The 23,747-nt window shown below is 40.0% G+C and overlaps 1 long non-coding RNA gene across 1 annotated transcript in view; it reads left to right on the forward strand.

Moving 5' to 3' along the window:
* Nucleotides 1–15,373, forward strand: part of LOC122810998 — a 40,269-nt gene extending 24,896 nt beyond the window's left edge. The window contains exons 2-3 of the long non-coding RNA XR_006366186.1: nt 1,307–1,419; nt 15,152–15,373. This is a non-coding gene — a long non-coding RNA (uncharacterized LOC122810998). The remainder of the gene's footprint in view (nt 1–1,306; nt 1,420–15,151) is intronic.
* The last annotated feature ends 8,374 nt before the right edge of the window (nt 15,374–23,747 follow it).

Raw genomic sequence — 23,747 nt, forward strand, 5'->3', positions numbered from 1 at the left:
GTCTTTTAAAGCAAGTGGCAGCAAGCAGGCATGTTGCAAACTGTTACCATGCAAGCAGTGGTAGCAAATCCAAATTTGACAAGCGCGTGTTGTTGTTATTGTTTTATTTTACCCATTACAGCATACTTTTGAGTGTTTTATTTATTATTATTTATGTATGTATATATTTGTTTATTTGATTATGTTTGATACATATCACTTTGAAATTAAATCAAATTTGCCAAAGTTGCCTTATGTTATGTACTCCAATAACTTGCCAATACTCAATGGTACTTCTCTTTTTAGTCACTTTATCATTTTGAACTTCCATGCTATTTTTTGCATGATTTTTTTGAAGTGGAAGTGGGTATGTCTCCCCTCTCTCATGTAAAGTCACATCTTCCATGATTTGGTAATAGGATTAGTTGTAGATCTGTCTCCCCTCTCTCATGTAAAGTCATATCTTCCATGATTTGGTAATAGGATTAGCTGTAGGCCTGTCTCCCCTCTCTCATGTAAAGTCACATCTTCCATGATTTGGTAATAGGATTAGCTGTAGGCCTGTCTCCGCTCTCTCACATAAGGTTGCTATAGTAATAATAACGCTCTATAGTCTTTCATATGTCTGCAGCAGTAAGCTGGAAAAACAACCCCCTCCCAAGAAACTAGTTTTTTTTTTCATCCCATAACAACTTTTCCTGATGGATCTAGTTCAGAAGATTGAATTTTTTAAATGTTGAAATTCATATGGTCAAGACCATATGATTGGTATTTTAAAAAGTCAAAAACCCAGAAATAAGGCAATCGATGTTTTTGCAGGCGGGCAAGCCTCCCTGCACCCCCACACCCACTGCTAATTATACATACCAACTCCAAGATTGCACTACAGTGAGGAAAAAGGACATATTTCCCGATACCCTGTACCACAATCTCAATCAAAATGGTTTGATGTTTTAAAATGTAACTTATATGGTCTCGAGCATATGAACTTTGATATTTTAAAACTTCAATCGTCTGAACTAGGCCCCTTTTTTGGCAATACATTTTTAGCAACTGTAACAAAAAAAACTTTTATATTGGCTTTTTTAGACTAAAGTGGTGAGTAATTCTTAAAGAGAATGATATGACGTTTTCATCTCTGTTATATAAATGTAGAATAAAACAAATTGTGGGAAGAAAACTGCTGATTAATATTTTGAAACATATTTTTCTGCAAATATTTTCAGTTATAATGACCTTGTGAATCTTTGTGTGTATTTTCATCCATGCTCTGTTGTGAGATTCATATAAATGCCTGCCTGTAGTAATGATTTTTATATTATTGTAGGAATTCATAAAAAGAAAAGCCAGTGGAGAAAAATTCTGGCTTGGACTTAGTGATCTTGACCAAGAAGGAAACTGGCATTGGGTTGATGGTACAACTTACAACGGAAAAAATACGTAAGTTTACCTTAGTGAAATATAGCCATTAAACAGCTCTTCTGCCCTCCTGACTTGTTTTGTTAGTGTTACCAGCAAGCTGTGTAACACCAATTAGTGCAGCATACTTCTCAGCTCTCTGTAATTTTTAGGGATGTCTTCAATTGTGGCTCAAAAAAAAATTACCAACCCTTCTAAAACTGAGCATTTTTTGAGAAGATCTAAGTTAACAGTACCATTATTTAAAATTAAACCTAATTTGGGGCTATTCCCTGATAATATTTTAACATGTGTCTAATTATGGAAATAAAATATTGAGAGCTGTGATCACAGGAGGAGGGGCTAATTTGTTTCATGCTCTTATGAGTCATCTTATTTAAATAAAGTTACTACTGACACTAGGATCGTTAATTTTTGTTGTTTTAGTTTTATATTAGTTTTCAGAGTTTACTTGGTTGATGTTTGTTTACTTAATTATATATGCATACATGGGTACACTATCTAAACTCACCTTATGGAAATAAACTTATCTAAACTCATCTTATCAAAGCCAGCAAAAGTAAATAAAAAAAAAAAAAGAACAATATTCTTTGCAGGGGCATGCCCCCTTGTACCTCTGCACTCATGCCCTCTTACCTTATATATAACAATTCCATGGTCGCACTACATGTGAAGAATGGTAAAACAAAAATAGAGGTACAGCTCCAGCTCCCTCAGTCCATCACACTGTAATAAAGCAGATCTTACACTTAAAAAAAAAAGTGTTCTTTTTTTTTGTATACATATATATATATATATATATATATATATATATATATATATATATATATTTTTTTTTTTTAGAAATATATATATATATTTTTTTGCTGGTTTAGATAACTTAAGTTTAGAGTTCAGATAAGTTGATTTTTGATAAATTGTGTTTATAGAAAAAAAAATAGTTCACCTGCACACACACACACACACACACACACACACAGACACACACACACACACACACACACACACACACACACACACACACACACTCACTTGCACACACAAAGGTATGCATTTATTTATATATGCTAACTGAGGTAGAACACTGACCTAATAGGGTCTATTTTAAATTCAACTCAAGAAAAGTATCAAGTTTTACAATTACAAAAATGAAAGAATAGCTAAGATGAAGCAAAGTGGGCATCTACCACAGGTGCAAGCTGTCTGATGTCGTGATCAGGAGATGGATGATCTGGGGGTAGTACAGTACTGATGTTCAGAAATGAATGCTCGTAGTATATAAGCAGTCACAGCTAAAGCCCTTCAGTGCTCTGTTTTGGATTTAAACTGTAGAAAGGCACCTGTACTTGTAGCAAGTGACTTATTACAGTTTAAAGTAAAAAACACAGAAAGGGACTCAGCTTGCTGGCTTCTTCTTGAAGTCAGGAACACAAGACAGATCTTTGCTCAGACTTTTTTTTTATTGCGCTCTTCAACTCATAGAGTTTTGCGCCACCAGAGAAGAGTGCAGCAGCCAGGTATGGCTTGTACAATAGCTTGCCATTTATGAGAACTGTGATGACCCACCACTGGACCAGTAATTGAGGACCCTCAATCCTCACCACTGGCAACAGTGGGAGATGTACACTGGGAGGATAACAAGGTACACACAAAGTATTTCCAGATGCAGCTCTCTGCATCAAGTGTAATTTCCCTTAAGAGCACACAGAGACCACAGTCAGTCCAGGGCTGGTTTCTCCCTCTTTCTCCAGATCCCCAATAAGATTCCCCCCTGGCACAGCTATACAGTTGAGATCTCAGCTGAGTGGTCAAGTCAAGATCTCAGGCACCCTCTCTGTCCAGCCAGTGCTTCGTGTCTCTGCTCAAGTGGCTGACATACACACACGCTGATGTTTGATTTATGCACACACACACATACACACACACACACACACACACACACACACACACACACACACACACACACACACACACACACACACACACCTGGGAAAGGCTGGCACAGATTTACTAGCTATGCCCCTTTTTGCCCAGACTATAAGGTAGTTATCACTGCTAGCAGCTAACTCCTTATCAGCTACTTTAAGCCCCGTAGCAAAGGGTGTCTAATCTTACTGTGTAATGTCACTATTAATACAAATGATAATTTGACCAAGAGCAAGGCTGTTAGGAGTGGCCTACACAGTGTCACCAAATAAATATGCAGGTACTCTCAGAATATAAATATTTCTACAAAGATCAGCCACAATGAAAGGTTTAAATATATTTAATAATAAATAATAAAGGAACAAGAAAATACTTAGTATGTATTCACAGTGACATCAGAGTTCAAAATTACAGGAAATATTTAAAACAACATTGCAGTACAGTCTCAAATAAATAAAGAAAAATGTCTAGTCTAAGCTGTGCTATATTCCTGACTGTATCTAAGAGAATGTACCCTAGTTAACTTACTTAAGAGCAAGATATGTGGTGAATGGGTCTTCTTGTCAGGTCTGTGACAGAATACAGAATGCTGTATCTCACTAAGAGATTTCTCAAATTAATATCTCAAATATTACTGCTGGGATAACTTTCAGAATGACACCATTTCTTGTCATCTGACTCCTAGTTCCCAGGCCCAAAACAACCACTGATGGCATCTGGTAGCATTTAGCATCTACCTGTGAAAATACACAGACCTCAGCTCTTTGTTGTGATGCTGGAAATCATAAACAACTGGGTTACTTCACATTTCTGAACTAGTAATTATTTCACCTTAAAGACAATGCAGAAAAATTCTCAACAGACACTCCTTGCTGCATTGAAACTGAAAGATAACATCTTTATGACGTAGCCATAAAGTAATTTTATTTCAGTTATTTTTCTGAAGCTAACTTCCTGTATTCCAGTTCCCAATGTTAAAATATATACATTTAAACAGTTAGAATAGTGCATGTACATTGCTTTTCTTTTCCAGTAGGGCACACTGTCATTACATTTTACGTACAAGCACTTTATAAAATACCTTTTTAACATACAGGTCTGTACAGACCAGCTTGATATACACATGGCATACAGTTCCAATACAGTTGTAACACAAGTATCTTACATAAATCATGTAGATATTCACAAATGACATATAATTATTTACAAATTTCCAGATAGCTGTGCTGGCAGTATCTCCCTTTGTCACAAAAACAAATATCTGAATAGATGAAAAAAAATTACATCAACATGGATATCTAGACAGATACAATTTCATTTATTTTCCAAAATTTCTCTACGTGGACACATAGCCCATTTCACTGAACTGCGCACTTACTACAGCAGATGCAATCATGACACTGCATTTCTTAGGGGAGAAATAGCTTTTGAAGTCACTCATAATCCAGATCATCATCATCATCATCATCAGCCCCCTTTTTCCCATTTTCTACATGGGGTCGGGGTATCATGTTAACTGTCGCCAACTCTCTCTCTCTCTCAATTCAATGCCGCACTCCTGGCTTCTTCAACACTCATGCCTGACTGTCGCAGATCTTCTCTCACACAATCCAACCACCTCTTTGCCGAATGTCCTTGTTTCCTCTTACTTTCTTTCTGTCTGTCCCAAATCTTTTTCACCAGATTATCTTCGGCTTTTTTACATGTGTCTAAACCACCATAATCTGTTCTCTTTGATTTTTTCTGCAATTGGAGCTATTTTGGCTTCTGCTCTTATGTCCTCATTTCTTCATTTGCCCCATAGTGTGCATCCTGCCACCCTTCTCAGGCACTTCATTTCCGTCACCTCTAGCTTCTTCGTCTGCTCTGCCTTTACTGCCCTGGTTTCTGTACCATACAGTAGTACTGGTCTTACCACTGTCTTGTACACCTTACGTTTCAGCTTCTTTGGCATTCTTCTGTTATAGATGAAACCTGACACTCTGTACCAGTTGGCTGCAGCTCCTCTGATTCTAGCTTTGACCTCTTCATTCAGACTTCCCTTCTCCTCAACCACCCCTCCAAGATACTTGAAGCTATTAATCTGTTCCACTATCTTCCCTTCTATCTAAATTCTCAGCTTCTTCTGATTTCCCCAGTTTGCTGCCATTACCAATGTCTTATATTTGCTTAGTTTCATCCCATGTGCCTTCACTTTTCCATTACATTCCCCTAACCTTTGCTGAAGGTCTTGCTCAGAGTCTATCGGTAATGCCACTTCATCTACATACAGCAACTTTGTTTACCTGTCCCCTCCAACCTGCTTGGTAATGTAGTCCATCACCAGTATGCGCAATAGTGGGCTCAGAGCTGAACCATTGTGCACACTCACTTCCACTGGGAACCCCTCTGTGAGACCAAACACTGTTCATACTTGAGTCATTGGGTCCTTGTACATGGTTGTTGCTGTGTCTTTTGGCTTTTCCCAATTAGGGGTCACCACAGTGGAACTCCGGTCCCCTAATGATTGGCAGTAGATTTTTACATGCCGAGTTGCTGGCCCTGATGCACAACCTTCAACGAAGGTACGCCCATTCACGCATGTCTCCACACAGAAGGTGCTCTAGCTGAGAATCGAACAGGACAATGTCTTACTGTGAGGCTACAACTCTACCGCAGCACCACCACCGCAGCTGGGTCCTTGTACATAGCCTGCACTAATTCTACCAATGTTTTTTGGACTTCAAACTACCACAGTACTGCCCAAATCAGCTTTCTTGGGACCTTGTCATATGCTTTCCCCAGGTCTAGAAATGCCCAGTTGGACTCTTTCGTCATCCCTAGCTTCTTCTCAGCTATTTGTCTCACTGCAGACATCAGGTTAGTTATGCTATATCCTGATCTGAATCCGAACTGCACATCTCCCATTTTACATTCTACTACTTTGCGTATTCATTTATCAGTCACCCTCTCCAGCACATTCATGCAATGTGACAAGAGTTTGATGCCTCTGTACAGTTGTGGATGTCCCATTTTTTCTTATGCACTGGCATGAGTATGCTTATTCTCCAGTCATATGCGATATGCCTTTCTCTCCACACTGTTATGAGTAACCTCAGGAGTCATTTCTCCCCTATCTCACCCATCATCTTTATCATATCTGCTGTGACCTCATCTGAGCCTGCTGCATTCTCTAACTTAATTTTCCTTAGTGCTATTACTTCTTCTAGGGTGGAATCCTCTTCTTCTCTCATTGTAGGCTGTTTCTGGGGCAGTACAGCTTTTGTGGGGTTTTCTTCATTCAGAACCTTTTTGAAGTACTCCTTCAATCTGCCTTTGATGTCCTGTGGACTGGTGAGCAGGTTGTTGCTGGCATCCCTTATGAAGGGTGTCTAACTATCTTCTTTATCTTTCTGTCTTTGCCTTGCATCCTGAAATAATTTCTTTGTGCCACCTACTCTACCTTCGATGTCCTGTTCTTTACTATTGCAACTCCTTTCTTGTTTCTTTGTTAGCCAACTAGTATGGCTTCCTAGCCTGGTTGGTCTTTTTTATCTCCCCTTTTTCCTGCACTCCTTCTTTCTTTTCATGACTTCCTGGACTTCTGCATTTCACCACCAACTTTCCATATGTACCTTATTTACATACCTGGCTCTGCCACATTTTAGTTCTGTAGTGCACACACCTGCTGTTTTGAGGTGCTGCCATTCTTCTTCAACTCTACCTATTTCCTCCTCGTCTTGGGGGGCTAGAGCCCTGAGTAATTCTTTGAACTGTTACACTTTCTCTCCAGTCAACTTCCAGATCTTCAGCCTGGTCTCTATTGACCTTAGAGCCTTCTCTGACCACTGCTTGAAGCTGATAGTGGCAACCAGAGGTTTATGCTGTGGGCTGACTGTTTCACTGGGAATGACTTTGCAATCATTGATTCTATCCCAGTGCCCTTTCCTTACTAGGAGAAACACTACCTGAGTTGCACATTGGCCACTCTTGCATGTGATCTTGTGACTGTCTCTCTTTCTGAACCATGTGTTGGCTACTATCAAGTCATTTGCCAGACAGAAGTCTAGACTGGCCTCTCCTTCTAAACTTAAAGTATAGTCCAGATAACTGGAGAATAAGTATTCTACTGTTAGTGTACAAGAACTCTGAGAACATTTACAGCTGTGGGCACAGAGATATCAAACCTCCTGTCACATTTGATGAAAGTGCTGGACAGGGTGACTGATTCTTTTTCTAAACGACTGCTGCTCCCAACATCACCCTTGTAACTACAGCTTATCTGGGAGCAAGTCTAGTAACAGTGGCCCAGGTCAGATGGAGTACTTAACCTATGCAGGTCCATATCTAAAGCTAGGTTAAAGGGATTTTCTGATCTTGACCCCTGCTGTCTGGGATAACTTCCCCCAAAGATACAGCAGCCTTATGGACATGCTAAAGGGGAAAGGCAGATGAGGATCCTTCCAACACATTTTCATCCAAATAATAATTAATAACAGACTTCCTCAAACTCCACTTCATTTATTGAATATCATTACGTTTCTGTTTATTAAATCCAAGCAACGGGCAACGCTGCCTCTCTGCTCCTGTGTACCTTTTCCTCAGTGATGCCATCTTGTGTCCAACATGGCTCTCCCCACTCACTCTCCCTCTGTCACCCATCCCCACTGCACTTTTTCTTTTAATTAAGGTACGATAGTGTCCGGTAACACAACCTGTAGCTGTATGCTATTATTATTCTTTTTAAAGCACCTTTACTGAATTATCACTTGTGACACAGGCAAATTTACATTTATATAAAAGTAATCAAACTGTATTAACAAAGTTCAGGTTTACAAACATTATATTTCACATACATTGCTATATATCATATAACCTAAGCAACATTAAATAAATTATTCAATTCCTGACCTTTTTTAAACAAGGAACATATTTATTAAGCCATCACTCACAACATAAGTAATCATACATTTATATAAATGAAAACAAACCACATCGATACAATCCTAATTGCAAGAATTTTACATCACAAACCATACTGACACACTCCCAGTTGCAAACATTATACATCACTTATAATCTGTAAGACAATAAACACCAAAGCAACCCTTCCACTGCTCGAAGAACCAGTCCGTTGGAGGAACGTTGTAATAAAAAAGACTTTATTACTCGTCTTAAAATTGCGTTAAAAACTTCGCTATTCAGCGTAATAATTCATTCAGTCAGAAGAAGACAAAACAATTGAAATCAAGCGCTTTCGCTTGGTCCCATTGCCAAGCTTTATCACGATAAAATGTGCACTAAAAAAGAGCTGTATATATAAAGCTCATTAACCACCATGTGACAACAGAAGTAATTAAACTTTAAACCTGTACTTTCATTTCCTAGCCTGACTACATTTCATTTACATCATCGTACTATTACTATATAATCCATTAATACTGGTGTGTATAAAATATAGAAAATCATGTTAACCTTATTTAAATATTAAAATTCATTAAATCTGATTTCTTATGTAATACAATAAAATTAATTCATTTCATGTCCTACAAAAATATGTAGAATTATACAAAAATATATATGTAGACATATAACAAACATACATATACAATTTTTATAATATAAATAAATAAATATATAAATATTATAAAAATGTTATAAAAATATTATAAAAATTCTCAGTATATTTGATAAACATTTTCTAAACTGTTCAATACAAAACTAATACCTAAAAAGATTTATTAAAATCAATGTATTACTGTAAAAATTCATGAATATATTAATTCAAATTGTATTATATTGATCTATTTTACAAATAATGTATTAATTAAATAATTAAACAAATTCTATGTACAATGACATCAAATTACTTATGGAATCACAGTCTGGCCATTCTTAGTTTAAGAACACTTTTTATATTTATATTATCATTTAAACCGGGACTTGTGGCAGCGTCTAGTTTAAGCTGCCACAAGAGTTCCTTGTATTCTAAACGGGTTTCCCAGTCTCCCCCTCTACCATCCATTTGCACCTGTTCCAACACAATAAACTTTATACACATCTCAGGACATGAAATTGAATGCTTATAAAAGGCATTCGTTTCTTTTTTTCTAGAGACTTCATACAAGTGCTCATAAATTGTCTTTCTCAAGGACCTTTCTGTTTTGCCAACATAAAAACTAAAACACTTTGTGCAATAACCCAGATATACTATTCCTTGCGTTGCACAATTCGCATAAATGTTGGCTTTAAAACAGAAATTCCTAGAAGGAATATACAAGGAACCTCTATCCTCTAACCTCACTTATAATCTACCCAATCATTTTCAGTCAAACATTACATAGCTTATTTAAGTTCTACCTTCTTTTAAACCTCATTCCTTCCCTGCATGTATTGTTCCCACAATTCCCATTTTTTCCTATGTCGTTGGTTCCTACCCTTTTCCAAAGATCTCAATCCCAGTTGTTTTATCTCTTTTACTATAATCACTACTTCTAGTGTAGTTGGTTTAGTTTGATTTCCATTTTCTAGTAATTGCTTTTTGGCAGCCACCATAATTAGACACAGCAAGGCCTTATCATGTCTAGACAATTCCAATTCTGTATCATAGCACAGAAAACTCATCTCTGTCATCACACCAATCTGCCCACCAAACATCTCTGACAGTCCACCAACTCACCACACTCCCAGAAAATATATTCCCATTGCCTTTTGTTCCCTGTCACATCTCCAACATTTGCTGTCTACCTGAGGAAAAATTCTTAAAAATATTAATGTAAACATTTCCAAGCAAAAGTCCTAAATCTTTTATATTCTGTTGCATATTTGGGACACATACATATATCCTCAATCAAATCCTAAATACTTCATTTTATCATGCCCCCATAAATATGGATATTGCTGAACCAATTTATATGTGGTACATAATTTACTACTATTGCCTTTGTTTTATCTTCATTAATTTTGTATCCCGAAAAGAATTGAAACTGTCTCAAAATGTTACACAACACTGTAATATCTCTTTCTGGTTTTGTCAGGTATAAAATAATATCATCTGCAAATAGAGTCAGCTTTTCTGGACTACCATACCAATTATATCCTTGAATTTCTGAGTCCTTAGCATATTTAATTCTTCCATAAACATTTATATTTGTACCTTTTCTTGATTTCCATATTTCTCTGCTTTATACAGCCTTTCATAGAATTTCTGAAATATTTCTACTACCACTACAGGATCTCTTGTTACCTTCCTGTTTACAGGCTCCCTAAGCTTGGCCACAGCCCTTTCTACTTTCTGTTGCTCGAGTCGTTGTGCCAAAAGTTTTTGGGCTCTTGTGCTATTATCAAAAAACAGTTGCTTAACAGCAGTCTTTCTAAACTCTTATATATTATCATACTGCTTTCAGTTAGGTCTGTGTAGGCCAGTTTCTGTCTTCTTGTACATGTTGATTTTTAATCCAGGCTCTGTACATCATTTAAATCATTTCAGTTATACCAATATAGCCTCACTTCTGCTTATCCATAGGTGGAGTTTAAAGTAATTCCAACTTTTGATATCTTAGATTAGTTACTCTGCATATAGAATCCTAGGATCAAAGGAAGTTACTAGGCTAATGGCCCTAGGGCCCTTACAAGCCTAGACAAGTTCTACCCTTATTTCCATGATCAACACCTAATGTCCAAGTCCAAGAGGGTCACAGTTGGAAACCCCAGGGTGATTTTACGGTTACCCATCCAATCGTCCAGATTGCGCTTGAAAAGAGACAATGAGGTGCTCTGTTTGACATCAAATAGGAGTCTGTTCCAAAGGTGTGGTAACCCCTGGGAGACAAGTCTGTCCCTCCAGCAAGTTCTATTAATGTCATATACTGGGTTAATGTCTTTTGAGTGAGTAAGCCATGTACCATCTGACTTGTGGATATGCAGCATTTCCAATAACGCAGGGTCAGAAATTGCCTTATATGAAAGGCAGAAATCACCTCTGAGTAGTCTGTATGAAACAAAATAAAGTGACAGTGGTTTTAGATGATCCACATAGGACAGATGCCAAAGACCTTGAATTTTCATTGTGAGGAACGTTTGTGCTTTTTTTTTGTTGCTGCAGGAGCTTGGAAAGGTACACACCAAATGGGGCATTTTACTCAATTATTGGCCTGATGAGAGAAGAGTACAGAGAAGTTATAACTTCCTTTTTTTCTGAAGGCAATACCCTTACTTATGAGATGAGCAATACAGAATGTCCTTCTTACCACTTTGGAGACATAGGTAAGATTGCTTTCAACCTGTGTGCCCAGTTCTCTCACCACTGAGTGCATACTTAGAGTGTTGCTATTGATGTGGTAGTTAGCAGGAACATCGCTCTTACCAAAAGGGATGATGATACATTTTTGCATTGAGTTTAAGGCCATGACTTTGGCACCAATCATTTGTTTGTGTAAGACCTTTCTGTAGGATGTTGACATTATTTGGAGATTCTATGATTGCTCCCAGTCATCAGCAAACTTTGTCAGCCACAGACCTTTAGTTTTTGCTTGTACTTTGAAGAAATGTATTCCAAACAGTAGAGGCCCCAGGACTGATCCCTGTGGAACACCACAGGTTACAGGTCGCTGTTGGAGGTGGATTCCCCTATTTTGACTATATGTGTTCTATCAGTGAGCCATTTGGTGACCCATCTAATTATATAAGGTTGATAGCTAGCTGGGTGAATTTGTCAATGATGCCTGAGTGTGGGAATAGTATCAAAAGCCTTAGCTAAGTCTATGTAGGCTGTATGCACAGATTTCCATGCATCCAGGGCCTTGGTGACTGTCTCAAAGAATTCCACCAGGTTTAAAAGACATGGTCTCCCTTTGACAAATCCAAACCAAGTAGGGTCAAGTGTTTGATTACCTATATCTTTGTTGATAAGGTCCATAATGATTTGCTCCATGGCCTTCCAGATAAGGCTAGTCATGCTAATAGGTCTATAGTTCCCGGGGTCAGTGGAAACACCATCCTTGTGCAAGAGAACAATGGTGGTATTTTTCCATTCAACTGGGATGAAGCTGGTCCTTAGACTGTGATTAAAAAGAGTACCCAATGATGTTGCTAATTCTTGTAGGAGCCCATGTAGGACGCAGCCTGGGATATTATCAAGTGTCATAGATGCTGTTATTTTGGCCTTAGAGAGGGCATTTACAACCTGCTCTTTAGATATACAAGGTACGGGACAGATGGTAGGGATGTCATGGGGTACATGTGGCAGGGACAGGGGAGATAGCTAACCTGTTGGCTGACAGGTTCTGTGAAAACTATGTCCACGGGTTCAGTATATGAGGTATCATTAACTACCAGTTCTGCACAAATCTGAGCCTTTCCTTTTAGGTTACGAATGTAACTAAAAAATGTCTTATGGCTGTCCTTAGTTAAGGAAGCTAATCTGGATTCATAGTTTGCTTTGGAGGACTTCACAAGAAGTCTTATTTGCTTGTTTAAGCTGAGGAAGGAGACTTTACAGTTCAGGGTTCACTCCCTCTTACTCTTAGACAGCAATTTCTTCCTCTTATTGTAAAGTCTGTTAATGGTAGTTGTCCACCAGGCAGGTTTTCTCATCTTTGAGGAGCTTGTTTTGGTCCTATAAGGTATGGCTAAATCAATGCAGTTATACAGGTGTTTGTATAAAGCATTGGTGTAGAACTTGGCATAGATGCCAATTCCATCTGATGTGGGGGGTGCAGTGAAGCTATTTATACCTTCCTGTAAAAGGTTATAATCTGCTTTGGAGAAGTTTTTTTAGTTTAATTGCTGCAGGGGAGGGGGGTCAGGTGTGATAGTTACTTTGAAGGAGACTGATTTGTGGTCAGATCTCACCAAGGAAGACCTCACAGTGGAGGTGGTACAGCGGTCCCCCATATTGGTAAGCACCAGATCCAGGATGTTGGCACCCCTTGTAAGGGGTGTCACCCAGCTGGCACAGGGCACTGGAGTTAACAAAGTCGAGGAATCTTTAGGCAAGTGAGTTTGAGCAAGTAATTCACCCAGTCAATGGATGGGTAGTTAAAGCCATGGTGTTCGGATGTATCTTGACAGAATCAAGTAGATAGAAGTAGGCACAGTGGGTGTCCTGATTCATGGAGGGGATCCTGTAGCTGGCAATGAGTTGAACAGGTGTCCTACCAACAGCATCATCCTAGGTGAAGGTAAAATGCTGCTTAAGGCTAGGGATATACCTGCCTGAGACACATAATCCAAGAGCTTAGTCATGTCTATCTTCATATAGTCCAGAGAGGTACATCTGAAGTCATTCACACCAACACGGAATATGATGGAGTCATAACAGTACCTGTTGTTGAGAGACTTGAGAGCACATGTGATATGGCGGATCTTAGTACCTGGCAGACAGCTAACCATGACCTTTTCCTTAAACAGCCTGGTGAGAGTGACATCTGTGTCTCACGATGGAATCACCTATGACTGATATGTTTGGTTTTGTGTTTTGCCTTAAGGGCTTGAGAGGTGAGACACTGGTGCAGGTGCTATTATGTGTATTGTGTTCTGCAGAGCAAGTATTCTGTGTACCGTGCTTGTGTTTGTGTTTAGGAGGTTTCTGGTGTGTAGGTATGTTTCTGATGAGGATCTCTGCATATGTAGGTATGTGTGATGTGGGTTTGGGTGGAGTAGGAGGTGAGGTGTGCATGCTGCTCATTGTCATATGTACTAACTGGTATGTTACAGAGCATGGAATCAAGGTTTTTAAAATATCTGCATCTCTTGCATGTTGAGTTTGTGTGGACTAGGAGTTGAGGGTTGTCGGTGAGCATGAGGCACTTGTTACACTGTCTCAGGGTGCCCATGTCACCAAGCTGGCTGGAGAAACTGTGGAAAATTGTCCATAGTGTTAGGTAAGTTTATATGGTCAGGAAAGAGGTCGCACTTAGGAATGGCTAGTGGGAGAGAGGTCTGTTTATACCCCTGAGGCTAGGCTTAGTGTTCCACCTCACAGTAGAACAGGGCCATGAAAAATGTCTGGAGGACCACAAGCAAAGTGTTCAGGGAAAATTTAACAAGCAAAATATTTGCATCTATAACCACCAATGGTGATTACCGCTACTCAACAGTGCACGATGGTGCGCTGCATGCAAGTGCAAATGAGGGGCTTAAATAAAACAAGAAATAACCTTTTTAACTCAAACTAGCCAATAAGGATGCTCTCTCTCAGCTCTTTTCTAATCACCTCTGATTAGATGGGACCCAGACAGCACTCTCCTCCCACAAGGGTGCAAAAGGGCCTTCACCAACAAGGATGGCTTGAATTTGATGCTATATAACTGTTAACATTGGACCACCATCTTAAGTAACTCTAACCTAGGACACTTTGCTTTAGTACTTCTACAACCTTTTCTGTACTGCTGTTCTAACTTTAGCAGTGGAGCTAGTAACACTGTTTTTCATTTGTTGCACAATATATTAACTTAGTGATAGTGTATTCTGGTTCCTGTATAATTTAGCATTTTTTTTTTGCCTTATAGTCTAAAAGTGTCCAAAATGGACATGTCCACGTACCTGGTTAACAAGTAAAATAAAAACAATGCCATCTGGAGTACGTTTATTTCTTGGTGTAATTTGTGTGCACTAATAAACTTCATTCTGTAGCCTTGAGTTTGCATTCCTCAGTCTTTGCTTGCAGACTGTGTAACTGACCAAGTTATTTAACCAGAAATACCTGTGAAAAAGGGCACCTCTGCCTGATAGATTTTGTTGTTATTGTTGTTTTGTTTTGCTGTGTTGCAGGGTTTTCAGTTGTTCATATAATTTCACATACCAGAATCCTATGTCAATAGTTAACAATTCCTTTATTTTCTTATAGATTTTGGAACAAAGGAGAACCCAACAGCTCTGGTGAGGAGGATTGTGTCCAACTTTGGACCAACGGCTTTTGGAATGATGTGCCATGTTCATTACAGTTCAAATTCATCTGCCAAAAATCAGCTTGAGAAACTGAAAATCAGTCCTCAGATTTACTTTTACTTTATAATGCAATGCTTGCTGGCACAAAATGCTGTAAAATAAATATGAATTGATTAGTAAATGCAGTTAAATGCATATTGAACAAAAGAAGTCATGGGCTGGCTAATAAACTACAGATAGTTTGCAGTGCTTTATAGAAAGGTGATCATAAGATCTGAAGTGCAGGGGTACAGGTACAGCCTCCTCCAAACCCTTTGCTTCTTAGAGACACCTCCAAAGTTGCCCTTATGCAAAAAAGCCAAATACTTTTTTTTTTGCAAAAGTCGGCTATTTTTTTTGGGGGGAGGTGTCTGCTTTTTCAGTCTGAAAACAAACTTGCGTTAGAAACACTGTGTATACAGGTCATAGGCAGCTAAGAAGGGTGTTTTTAAGGAGACCATTGAGGAGCCTATCCTAATTTCCTAATTAATTCAGAACACTGGCTGGTTAAATGAGTTCCTTAATCACACAGTAGCCAAACAGAATCTGAGGGAATAGAACCCTAGACTACAAGATGCAGATTATTGACAGCATGCTACCTTAATCCTATCCAGTAACTGCCACACACATGCCAAGCAAAGATGTGCAACTCAGAAAATGGCATGAGAAGTTGCGTTTTTCTGTAACTTCACTTTGCCGATTAATCTTCATGCGGTAGAGTGACTGCACTCATTACTGTTAAGACCAAATGCAACCCAGGTTCAGTGAATTCCTGCATAAAGCCATGCAGGATACCCACACAGAATTTAGGATATAAGAAAATGTGAGACAATTAAGGTATTTAAATTAACCTTGAGATAATAAGGTGAGAACATGACACTTGTATATTTTGAGTAGTGGTGTAAGTTGTAAATATTCCTATGATTATGAGATTCCCTTATGAGTGGAAAACATAAGGTTCCAGCGCTCCACTCACTGATTCCTTCCTATATATAGTTTTACATTTATTCTTGTTTTATCACTTCTCGTTTTCTTAGATGGTTTCTTTGTAACTTGCATTTTAATAGCCATTCAACATGGTAATACATCAAATAGCCAGAAGATAACTAGCAGAATATAAATCTTATTTATTTTACTTACATTTTCATTTATTTAGGTTTGTTTGCCAGAGTAATACACTAATTATAACTGTCCATTTTCAGATATTGCCATGATGATAAATCACAGTTAATATACAGAATATAAAATGAGAGAAAATATGACAATCATTTGTCAAGTTTGCATACAGCAAGAGGAGCAGTTAATACATAGAAATAAAGAGAAAAAAATTCTGCTTGACCTACAGGAGATGATGCATTATAATAGGGGCGTTTTGGGTGACCACCAGGGCCAACGGCTTCAGGGGACCCATCACTATGGGCTCTGGAATTGCACCCAGCTGACTTCTGTAAAGTTCGACTAGAGCAGGTGTCACACCATTGGTTGTGTGTGTGTGTGTGTGTGTGTGTGTGTGTGTGTGTGTGTGTGTGTGTGTGTGTGTGTGTGTGTGTGCTCAAGCAACCAGGTGCATGTGTGTGGGTTTTCAAGGGAGTTATTTATGAAGACCTGTGCCGTTCAAATATGACCCTGTTGTGATCCAGGGATTTGTTTCCTCCAAAAACCATACTCCTAAATCTGGCAAATCACAGAAAATGTTCTTATTTTTTTTTTCTTGTATAGTTAAGTACATAAAAGTGGGGCAACCTTTTTTGGTTAAGTACATAAAACGGAGAGATACAATCCAAGAGCCCTGTGTGGTTAAGTAATTTGCAAAAGGTCAGAAAGCAGACAAAAATAATCAAACCTTGCACCCTTGATTATAGAGCACAGAGTCTTAAACCTCTGTACTAGCTACCAGAGCCTCAGTTTTGATATATCACGCATGATTTCAGTCAGTCAGTAATGTCAGTCATTAGCATTTCATAGTTTTTGTTGATTGAAAAATACACGTGGATGCAAAACCTGTTATGTCACCTTTTTGTAATTAACTAGAGTAATCTGTCGCTTATCTCTCCAGACAGTTTTGCAGAACATCTCTGATCTTGTCTTGTTTTTATGTCCTCTTCCTTATCCAATTTTCTAGGTAGCACAGATGACTAAAGCTCTGATTTACTTTACCACGCAGTACTCCCAGGTTGCCCCGAAAAGGGACAATTTGACCAGCGGGCTTACCCAGTTAACAAATATGTAAAATTAAACATAAAATTCAGGTAAATCACTAAGAATTATAGTCCATCAGCAGCACCAAACATTACAGATCCAGAAACGTGATTGTTCAGAAAAGGCATGTCTATTCAACACCTGCCATTCTGTTAATGTTTATTTAAGTGTATTGGAGTCGTCTTGGCCCTTAAGACTCTGAACTGCAAATGTGCTGCTTTCTGCAGCCAAATCCTACCACCTCCGTTTGCTTACAGGGTGACTTTGTTCAGTTACTTAGATGGTACTTTTGAGATGCCTTTGAAAAAGAGCACTTTGTCCAATATTTTTAACTGGTTAAAAATACATACAAGAAAACAATGTTTAAAAGTTGCCCATTTTTGAGCCTTTGTCTCCACACTTTAGTTCTGGCGTTGTCCTGAACTCCTGAACAAAGAAGTTGAGAAGTATTTTCTGTTCCTTGTAAAAGGTGTGGCTTTCTGGCAAATTGCTGTGGATTGCAGTCTCTAAATAGACAGCATGTGTGTTTCAGACTTCATATCTTTCAGAAAATGCTTGCAAATGCAAACCTTGCTATTCTAGAACTTACTTGTCAAGGACTCTTGTGCTAACATTTTGGGGGACATGGGTGGTGCAGTGGGTTGTACTATATGCTTCTCAAAGCAGTGAGATGAACTACACTTCTCAGTCACTATTTATGTATTTGTCTTTTATTTGATTGCAGGCAATCAGTTTAGTGAATGCTATCATACAAATCTCTGTAATTGATGCTCATGTGGCTGTGTGTGTGTGTGTGTGTGTGTGTGTGTGTGTGTGTGTGTGTGTGTGTGTGTGTGTGTGTGTGTGTGTGTGTGTGTGTGTGTGTGTGTGTGTGTGTGTGTGTGTGTGTGTGTGTGTGTGTGTGTGTGTGTGTGTGTGTTATGGTAATAAGGAAAGAAACGGTTGAAGTAAACGGAGCACCATCTTATGATCCATGTTCTTTCGGTACAATTCTCGGTTTCCTTATTTTGTTGACTGTTATAGTGTGTTTATTATTTAGCCATGAATAGTTGGACAGCATGAAGTCTACAAGTTAAATGTTCATAGGTTCATAGGTGTTACGCTAACGACCACAGGGGCCTTTTTAAGCCACATATACATCTCAAACATACCTAACAAGTTTTGGGGCCTTAACATTATTTTAAGGGGTATATGTAGGCTAGTGTCCATTAGGGACATATGTGCTAGATGAGGGGTGAAATTCCAATTCCCCATCCACTGATCCAGATTTGCTTGACTTTGCTTAGGGAAGAACTCGGCTTCACATGGATAGTCTGTTACAGAGAAGAAGGTAGTTTCCAGGTGTGGCCAACTTCCCAAAGAATATGATTATGCATTTCTTGGCACTGAATGTAACACCATGTCTCTGAAACCAGTTATATGTCTGAGTCAGCCCTTCTTGGAAGATATTTGTATCATAAGGGGGATTCTATGACTGCACCTGGAAACATGATTTGCTAAAGGCCCTTGACATTGTCCCAGACTTCAGAGAATTTGATGCCAAAAATGAGTAGGCCAAGCACAGAGCTCCAAGGGACTCTGTTAGTGGTCAGCCTCTTTGTAGAGGTGGGCTTCCCTTTCCTAACTTCTTAAGCAATAGACCCGTAATGAGCGGCATACCCCAGGGATCAGTCTTGGGGCCTCTGTTATTCAGAATGTACTTTTCTGAGGTGCAGGCCAAAACCAGTGGGCTATGGCTGGCCATGTTTGCAGATGATTGCAAGCTGGGCATGGTCATCAATTCCCCAAGTGATGTGGATGTCCTCAGAGAGGGTCTCACCCAAACAAATAACTGGTGCCAGACACATGGCCTCAAGCTGAATGCCAAAAAAGGCATCATCCCCTTTGGGGAGAGTGACGTCCCCACATACTATCACATTAATAACAACGTCCTACGTACACAATCAGCAGTGAGGGATTTGGATACCCAGGTTGATAGCAACCTGACTTTTGACCACCATGTTGCTTCTGTTGTACAGAAAGTTTTCTACATGGCCCACTTCATAAGTAAGGGTATCTCATCCAGGGACAAAGAGGTCATAACATCCCTGTATTCTTCCCTTATAAGGCCAGTTATTGAGTACAACGACCCCTTCGGCATGTATTTTGCAAACCACATGCAGCAGCTGGAGAAACCACAGAGGTTCCTCACCAGAAGAATCCAGGGCCTCAGACATCTACCCTACACAGATAGGTTAAAAGCCCTGTCCCTCTACTCAGTTTCACACAGACTCCTCAGAGGTGACCTCTGTCTGGCATGCAAAGATATCTCAGACCCCACCTTGATGGGACTGCTTTGGGTCTATATCTCAAGACTGAATGGAAATAGCAGCAAACGGCATAACATCAAAAAGACCGGACCTTGAAGTGCTGTTTGTGAGATCGAGGTACAGTGAAGATTAGAATATTTGCACTTTCGTCACTGTAGTGCAATCTCGGAGTTGGAATATATATTTAGCAGGGGGTGGGGTGTGCAGCCCCCCACAACAGCAAGTTCGAGGACCGGTCTTTTCGATGTTTTGCCGTTCACTGTTATTTCCATTCGATATAGACCTGACTGCTTTATATCCACAAGTCAAGCTCCACTCGAGTAACCAGTACGCGTGACCTCAACCTGGTCTGTGATATCAATAGGACTTGTTGGTAGGACAGATTTGTGTCCCAGAGACTCCCCCATCTGTGGAATAGACTCCTGCTCTATGTCAAGCAGAGTACCTCATTATCCCTGGTTAAGCGCAACCTGGATAACTGGATGGGAAACAGAAAATACACCCCTGGGATTCCGCCTGTGTCCCTGCTGGACAGGGACTTTGGGTGCTGACTTGCCTAAACATGGGCTAAACTCTTGGCTAGGCTTATAAGGGCCTCAGAGCCAATAGCCTAGTAACCTCCTATGATCCTATGATAAGAGGGCCACACTGCACCCTTGTGGCAGAACTGTGAAACTCAGGACCCATCTGAGTTAGGGATTGCTGGAGAAAGGCTCAGTTTGTGGCTTTCCCATTGGTAGTTGTGTTAAAACTGTTTAAATTTTCCTGTATATAAGCCTCGTGTTTCAATGGATTTGCACTCTATTTACCAGAGCGGCTCAATGTTTGGAAACTTTAGCTAGAGGTCTGGAATGCATCTGCACTGAAACCAAGGCATCTACTGAAAAAAAAAGTATATTTTAAGCCAGCACTGCACTTTGTTAACTGTATCTAATTGAATTACTGCTTCATTTTTTTTGCTGTTTGTGACTAAGTCTGTCTATTCCACTTCCTTCCCAAATACCACATCAGGAAAAATCCTGCCACAATGGACAAGCAGTTTCCCATCATTTATCTTGCCAGCTTGATTGATACGGGCATCTTCAGGCAATAAAGCAATTGTCTCATGTATGCTGACAACAATTTACTCCTAAAGCAAACTAACACCCTATGTGAGAAATGTAAATACACTGTGGAACTGGAGTCAATTCTCTCACATGAAAGGAAACTAGACATCAAACAGGTTGTCAGCACACAAGCTTCACCTCTCATGCAAATATAAGGTCATGACATATAAACCTACATACACGGAGGTACGCACTAAAAGCCTAGCAAAAGAACAGAAACCTCCCAAATGCACACCACCCACACTCACCACTAAGCAAAAAGAAACCACTAGACATATCAACACACACACACACACACACACACACACACACACACACACACACACACACACACACACACACGTGTCTCAACAAATAAGTCCCTAAGGCAAAACACATCAAATGTCTTGGTCATATGTGACTCTATAGTGAGACACAGATGTCCTCCTCACCAGAATGGACAAGGAGAACATCACAGCCAGCTGCCTATCAGGTGTCAGGATCTGACAAATCACGCATGCACTCAAGTAACTCAACAACAAATATCGTTATGACTCTGTCATAGTCCATGTTGGAGTGAATAACTTAAGACTTACCTCTCTGGACTATATGAAGAGAGAGAGATTACAGAGTTCTGTAATTATGTGTCCAGACAGGTATGTCTCTAGACCTAAGCAGTATCCTACCCTCACCCAGGGTGATGCCACAATATAAACAAAAAATTATTGACTTCAACAATTGGTTCAGTTTCTGGTGTCAGTCCAGGGGGAATCCAGTATCTGTCAGCCTGGGAGGATATAGTAGGCAGGCCTTGCTGCTTTGCTAGAGATGGTCTGCACCTGTTCCCCCTAGGCTTCCGGATACTGACAAAGGCCCTTGTCTCCCCCATAGTGCCTTTTTTTACACAATGTCAAAACAACAAATTTTCTAATGTAACAAAATCTAATTGAGACAAATTCAGTGTTATTCTGCTTAATGGTAGGAGTTTAAACATGAAACTGCACTCCCCGGAAGCACTCCTCACCTTAGAGGATGCTGATGTCTATGCAGTTACATAGACATGTTTCAAGACCACCGAAAGAACCCCAGCCGTGCAAAGCTACAATGCCTTCCACACGTTCAGACCTTAAAATGAGCGTGAAGGAACCAAAGGTGGAGGTGTATCCATCTTCATTAAAACCAAATACACTTTGAGACTGATCAAACAGCATGACTCTGTCAAACTACTGCATATGTTCATAGGTGTGTACTAGGCTAATGGCCCTGGAGCCTTTACAAGCCTAGCTTATAGAAGTGCCCTGGCATCGTGCCGCCCAACGTTAGTTCCCAGTGCCTCTATCAAGTAGAGCCACTGCAGTGATCCCTGGGGTGAACTTTCTATTACACATCCACGCATCCAGATTTCTGTTGAAGAGGGACAGCAAGATGCTCTGCTTGACATGTATGGGAAGTCTATTCCAGAGCATGGGCAGTCTCTGAATGAGGAATCTGTCCCTCCAGCATGCTCTGTTGATTGTGGTAATGAGGTTGAGGTCTCTGGAGCATGTGGTGTGGACGGATTGGGATTTCTTTAGATGCAAGATTTCTAACAGAGTTGGGTCAGACATGGCTTTGTAAGTCAAGCAGAGATCGCCTCAAGTAGGTGATATGAGACAGAATAGCTGGGGTCTTGAGTCTGTCCATGTAGGACATGTGTTTACGGCCTAGGATCGTCTTTGTGGGGTACTTTTGTGGCCTTTCCAGCTGTTGTATGTGTCTAGTGAGGTACATGCCAAATGGGGCATTATACTCGATGACTGGCCTAATGAGGGAAGAGTAGAGTGAGAGAGAGAGAAATGATGACCTCTTTCTTCCTGGATGCAAAACCCTTGGAAATGAGATGTACCACACAGAAGGACTTTCTGACCACAGTGGCAATGTGGTGGTCAAAGGAGAGATTGCTGTCAACTTGCATCCCCAGATCTCTTATAACACCTTCAGTGTTCATTGGGCTCCCATCAATGTGGTAATTAGTGGGAACTGAGTTTTTACCAAAGGGGATGACTACACATTTTTTGGCACTAAGCTTAAAGCCATGGTTTTGACACCAGTCATTGGTCTCAGTGAGGACTTTCTGAAAGTTGTCTCCATCAGTTGGTCAGCCAGTGTCCCTTTGTGTTGGCCTGGACTTCTGAGAAGTAGATGCTGAACAGAAGAGGATCCAGGACTGATCCCTGTGGGACTCCACTAGTGACCGGTTAGCAGTCTGGCTTGGAGTCCACTACTTTCACACTGTGTGTTCTATCTGTGAGCCAATTTGCAACCCACCTAGTGATATAGGGGTTGATGCCTAGTTTTGTGAGTTTATCAATAATTCTCGAGAGAGGAATGGTATCAAAGGCCTTTGCCAGATTGAAGTAGGCTGTATGCACTGCCTTACCTTCATCCACAGTCCTGGTGACTGACTCAAAGAAGTCAACCAGGTTGAGCAGGCATGATCTCCCTTTCACAAAGCCAAATTGTGTGGGGTCTAGAGTTTGGAGATTTCCTATCTCTTTGTTAAGCAGGTCCATGATGATGTGCTCCATAGCTTTAAATATCAGACTCATCAGGCTAATGGGGCAATAATTCCCAGGGCCTGTAGTCACTCCCCATTTATGGAGAGGGATGATTATAGCAGTACACCATTCAGTAGGGACAAAGTCTGAGGTGAGGCTGTGACTAAACAGATGTGGTGCCAGTTAGCTTTGTAGTTCATGTAGAACACAGCCAGTGATATTATTGGGTTCCATGGAAGCTGTATTCTTGGCCTTGGACAATGCAGCTTTAATCTGTGCTGCAATAATGCTGGGTTCCTGTCATTCTTTTGGTATTGTGATTGGTCCTTTGGGGGGGAGGGGTAAAGTTGGCACTGAATCTGTCAGCCAGTATGTTGGCAACATCT

Source organism: Protopterus annectens, chromosome 9.part0 (assembly GCF_019279795.1).
Source record: "Protopterus annectens isolate FY-2018-M chromosome 9.part0, PAN1.0, whole genome shotgun sequence".
NCBI lineage: Eukaryota > Metazoa > Chordata > Ceratodontiformes > Protopteridae > Protopterus > Protopterus annectens.